Below are 6,000 nucleotides of genomic sequence, written 5' to 3'. Positions count from 1 at the left end.
GGAAATCTACTGCGTGCTGTAGTGGGGTGATCTTAGAGCCACAAAAGGCCTGCTTCTATCGAAGCCACTGGAATCAGAATCTGCAAATGGTTCAAGGAGGTGTCAGCAAGTCCTGAGGAACTGAACGAAAAATCTAGGTACCTGGGACTCCCTCCACCAACCCCCATCACCTGATTAGACCAGAACCTTAAAATGGTCCCAAATTCATGATAATAAAAAGTATCACCACACAATTTCTGCTCATGGTTAACATTCTTGTGGCTGATTCAAAGTTCGTGGGATGGCTTGCTATCTTCAGTTTTCTGTCCCCTGCTCTCAACAGTCTGGGAAGGAGAATGACCATGTTCCCAATCATCTTGATAACAGAATTCCCTAAAATGGAACATCTGGGCCTTTAGTATGTGGTCCAAGGCCTGGGTTTGGGTTTCAGGCTAATCGCAGTCTGGGATGTGGTCATCTTCCAGTCGTGGAACCCAGCGCTGGGCTGGAAACTGGGAAGCCTGTTTGCTGTGCAGACCTCACCTGGGATGCAAGGTGCCCCCTTTGCTTGCTAGCTCACCGTGTTGCTTCCTGTTGCCACTGGAAAATGTTTCTCATGCTTGGGAACTTTTGCTTTTTGTGTCCTCAGTGTGGGAGGCCACGTTAAGGACCTCCTTAAAAGCTGAATAGCGAAGCAAAAGGCTAAGGTCGATAAAGTCGAGTAGCACTGAGAAAGGGTCTGTGCTCTGTGTGGGGCGCTCGCCTACGTGACTTTCCACACGTTTGCTAGTCAGCTAGAGACGATTTGGCCGGGGTCAGAAATTCTTGGCCGGACCTTGCTGCCCTTGTGCGGGCTATAGACTACACCATTGTAAGACTGAGCTGTGCTTACACAAACTATGTCTTGAGTGGCCTTGAAGTCAGTCCATCTGGCGCTAGAAGGTCTGCTATTGGTGTTTGGAAAATAGATAATGGGAAAGCTTGAAGGGTTTTCTGTGCATGTTGCAAACTCTTTAGTAATCAGCTAAAAATAGATACTTTTCTTATGATTGTTTCTGTTAGCTCTATAATGCCTCACAGCCTTGAATAAAATCGGCACTATGGGACATCCTCCTCGGTGCTCCTCCTGCCTCCATCTCTTTGTCTCTTAATTTCTTTTCATCATCCTCTTACCCTCTCGACCCTGGTCGGTTTGTCGTGCCGGCCGCGACACCTCAGCTCATCAGATGTGACAGCGACATTGGCCAGAGTTAACCAGCCCCTCCTGTTTGAGACACTTCATTTTCCTGACTTCTGGGACGAGACTCTCTTAGTTTTCCTGCCACCTCTCCAGCTGCTCCTTCTTAGTCTCTGTTGCTGTTTTATTCTCTGAAAGACTGAATATGCAAATGGACAATGGCCAGATCATCTCTAGAGAGAGGGCTCTGAACCACAGCGGGCAGCAGACTTCCCAGGAAGCCAGCCTGCTGGAAGCCAGACGGGATCTCTAGTCACAGTACAGAAAGATAATAACTTCCACAACACTTGGTCTCACATGGCCAGGACTTGACCAATAACTGATAGCTTCCAATCTAGGACCATCAAGAGAAAGCCAACTATCCACCCCTAACCAATCACGTGAGACACCCCACTTCTAGCCAGCCCACCTACCGTTTGCCTGCGCCAACAATCTCCAATCAGGGCACACCTGAAGTCTTCTCTTTGGTCTGCCAGGAAGTTTTCCCATTCCTCTGCCTGACTTTGAGCCTCTGCCAAAATGCAAGTGATGGTGGCCCAACCCTTGCTACCACAAGTTCCCAATCGAAAGCTTTTGCTGCAGGCACCTGAGTGGTTCAGTTGGTCAAGTGTCTGCCTTTGGCTCCAGGATCCTGGGTTCGAATCCCATGTCAGGCTCCCTGCTCATTGGGGAGCCTGCTGCTTCTCCCTCTGCAGCTCTCTGTGATTGTTCTCTCTCTTGTTGTCAAATAAATAGATAATTTTTTTAAAGGACAGTAATTCAAAGGCAGAGAGGCAGGCAGAGAGAGAGAAGGAAGCAGGCTCCCCACTGAGCAGAGAGCCTCATGTGGGGCTCAATCCCAGGACCCTGGGATCATGACCTGAGCTGAAGGCGACGTTTAAAGACTGAGCCACCCAGGTGCTCCTAGATAAAATTTTTTTTTAAAGGCTTTCTTATCTCATTGGGCTCCTCTATGAAACCAATCACCGGAGCATCTCAGACCTCTCTTCTCCAACAGGGGACTCAGCAAGTACCATGGCCTGCAGTCACCAATACACTGATGACGCCCGAGTGTGTGACTCAGCAAGTCCCATGGCCTGCAGTCACCAATACACTGATGACGCCCGAGTGTGTGTCTCTAGCCTGACTCCTCCCAATGCTTCAGCTCCAATGTGCAGTGGCCCCCATCTAGACTTGGACTTTGAAAGGCATCCCCAACTTCATACTTTCGAAAGACACACATCTTAAAAATCTCCCCCATGGTTCCCATCTCCGTGAACGACCCAGCCTCCGCGCGGACACTCGGGTCAGCTCCTCCTGTTCTCTTCAATTCCTCTTCTCACCGCTTGGGCTCAGCCACATTATTTAGAGCCTCTCAGGGACCTGGAGCCACTCTGCCTCCAGAGGTTTCCCAGAGCTCTTTGCTTCCAACTCTTCTCCACATCCAGACTCGTTCAAGCGCTGCCATGTCGCTGTGGACCGCGTACGTGGCTGCTCAGTTCTGGAGTGAATGAATGAGCCACTGGGTTGCTCTGTCCTTGCTCACTCTGACCTCCAGCCTCTGACTATTCCCAGTGGTTCTAAAGAGACTTATCAGCAGTTAGAATTTGTCTCCCCGGAAATTTTGAAATTACTTTTCATGAAAGATACGATGTTAACAAGGGGCTAGTGAAATGCCAAGGTCACCAGTCTTTGAGCTAGAACTCGCCTTATTAAAAAAAAAGCTAAAGGTTTCTCTGTTGCCAAGAATCTGTGGACCTCTTCATCCTCAGCAACACGGAGGCCAAGTGTGGATCATAAAATGCTAGAAAAAATAGAGGTCAAGTGCTATTTTTGATCTCCTGGAGCTGTTACCTGTTCTTACAGACATAGACACACATGCATATATGGATATATTGCAAAACTAGAAAAAAGAATAGAGATAATATCATGATTACCCATGGAATTGAACCCAGCTGTATCATAACTTAATATTTTCCAATTTGTGCTTCAGATTTTTTAATATATATTAAATATTATAGGTAGAAGCCGGACCCTCTGTCCCCTCGTCTGTCATTCTATTTCCCTTCCTCCCTCTGCAGAGGTAACTGCTATCAGGAATTTGGTATTTATAATCTCATGTGTGTTTCTATACAGTTTGACTAAATCTTCTAAGTCTGCAAGCAAGCTCCTCTGTGCCACATTCTTTCCTTTAGTTTAGCCACAACTTTAGTACACCTTCAGGGCAAAGCATCCTTGATCTGGCCTGGGGACAGGACAGTGACACACCTATTTTCCAACATTCCCATCTGAGGTGGTCCCTCTGCTGTACTCCCAGCCCCTAGGGTTATGAAAGCTATTCTTAAGGGAGATAGGGGTTGGGAAGCTCGACTTGGCTGGTGGCCCCGAGGAAGACACGCTTCTGTCTATAAATCCTCTTAAGAAACCGTTTCTTGTCAAACTGGATTTGGTGGCCTTTTTCTTTTGTCTTTAGTCTCCTTTGGCCTTTGGAAGTCTTTTAATATAAACAAACCCCCCTTTCACGGAACAGAAACACAGTTTGTTCTACCAATAGTAATTTTAGAAACTGGTATATTTTAGGCATGATTTGTCAGATTACTATTTTCTTTGGCAGATTACTTTTTAAAAATTTAACATTTTTAGTATTCATTCCTGGGGATACACATTCTGATTCATTCCTCGTGCCTTTTTGCTTTATTTCCACAGTTCGGGTTTGTCCAATCGCACAGCAAAGGGCACAGGTAATGAGCATCGCCTCGATTAATGGCGGTAAAGTGAACATATCCATGGAACCATGGGACTGGAGCGAGAAAGAAAAACATGAATGACCCTCCAGAAGCCGCACGCGTGACGTCACGAGCTCCCTGCTGCTGCATGTTCCCCAGAGAAACACTTCACTGACTCCTCATGCCACAGTCGCCAGCCTTGGAATTCCGCATGCAAGAAATCATACAATATAAGCTTGTCTGGCTTCTTTTGCTCAACTTCCCATCAGAGAAAGTCATCTGTCTTTCTGTGTGTGCCCGGAGTTGGTTCATTTAATTTTTTTTTTTTTTTTCTTTTTGGCATGCCTGGGTGGCTCAGTTGGTTAAGCGTCTGACTTCAGCTCAGGTCATGATCCTGAGGTCCTGGGATCGAGCCCCACACTGGGATCCAGCCCCACACTGGGATCCCTGCTTGGCCAGGTGTCTGCTTCTCCCTCTCCCTTTGCCCCTCCCCCTGCTTGTGCTCTTTCTCTCTCTCTCTCTCTTAAATAAGTAATAATTTTTAAAAAGATTTTATTCATTTATTTGACAGAGAGAGAGAGAGGGAACACAAGCAGGGGGAGTAGGAGAGGGAGAAGCAGGCTTCCTGCCAAGCAGGGAGCCGGAGGCGGAGCTCAATCCCAGGACCCTAGGATCCTGACCTGAGTTGAAGGCAGATGCTTAAGGACTGAGCCACCCAGGTGCCCCAGTAAATAAAATCTTATTTAAAAAAAAAAAAAAAAAGACTGGGTTATAAGTTACTGGGAGGAAAGTCACAGAGGTCAAGTGCTATTTTTGGCACATCATGGCAAGGGTATACCGTCAACATGATTGATGACTATTGGTGGCCTTGGTCAGCGGCCAGAGGTAGTGTTGGTCAGGCCTCTTCCAGAAGTCAGCCTTTCCCCCTCCCTTTCTATACTGTGCAGTTTAGGAGGAAGTCAACTCAGAGTGGGGAGTTCGACTCTCCTTCAAGGCAGAGTAGCTGCTTCCACCCTTTGGAATATTTCTGCATGGGAGATTTTTGTCTCTTCCTCCTCATTGATAGATTTATCCAATCATTTATTTATATCCAAATGGACTTGTGGGTATTTACTTGATACTTTGGGTTATAATCTAATACTACCTTGTTTCGTAACTCAGAAGTTCCCGTGTTGACCCCTGGGAACACTCTGTAGGCTCCTGTGGTCCTTTTGATGTGGGAAACAAAGACAAAAGATTTAAATAAATATCTCCTTAAAGCTTGCAGCCCAGAGCATGACCTTCCTCGAGGAATTCATGCCTTGATGTTTAAAAGTAACCTTATCCTGACAGCAGCTGGCCCCTCAAGGTCCTGAAAACCTCCCTTCCAGATTCCTTGGACGCTTGCACTATCCCTAACCTCCACTAATTAGAAAGTACACAGTCACTCCTCACAATCCCAGTGTAGCTCTCTCTGCCCACAGGTCCCGTTCCATGAGTAGGGAAGGGGTGAAGGTGTAGGGAGGAGAGATAGGACGTCCCACAACCACGACGTGCTGCATAGGTCGTGTCCTGTCCCTTTGGTACTCAAAGCTACCGAGAGATTCATTACATAATTGCATTTGGGCCATAGTACCCAGTCCACATAAAACTGACATTTAAAAAATGTGTTGGGGGGTGCCTGGGTGGCTCAGTGGGTTAAAGCCTCTGCCTTCAGCTCAGGTCATGATCTCAGGGTCCTGGGATCCAGCCCCACATCGGGCTCTCTGCTCAGCAGGGAGCCTGTTTCCCCTCTCTCTGCCTGTGTCTCTAGCTGCTTATGATCTCTCTCTCTGTCAAATAAATAGTCTTTAAAAAATAAGAAAATAAAAATGTGTTGGGACTTTTTTGTGACCAAGTAAGTGGCCCATGTTTGAAACTATTCCACAGATACTTGGTGAAGAATGAATATTCTCAGAATGCCTGGTTGGCTCAGTCAGTTAAGTGCCTGCCTTCAGCTTAGGTCATGATCCAGGGTCCTGGGATCGAGTCCCGCATAGGACTCCCTACTACAATATTCATATATATATATATGTGTATATATATACACATACATACCAC

Source organism: Mustela lutreola, chromosome 2, assembly GCF_030435805.1.
Source record: "Mustela lutreola isolate mMusLut2 chromosome 2, mMusLut2.pri, whole genome shotgun sequence".
Classification (NCBI taxonomy): Eukaryota; Metazoa; Chordata; class Mammalia; order Carnivora; family Mustelidae; genus Mustela; species Mustela lutreola.
The sequence above is the reverse complement of the archived record's forward strand: the minus strand, read 5'-3'. Positions refer to the sequence as shown.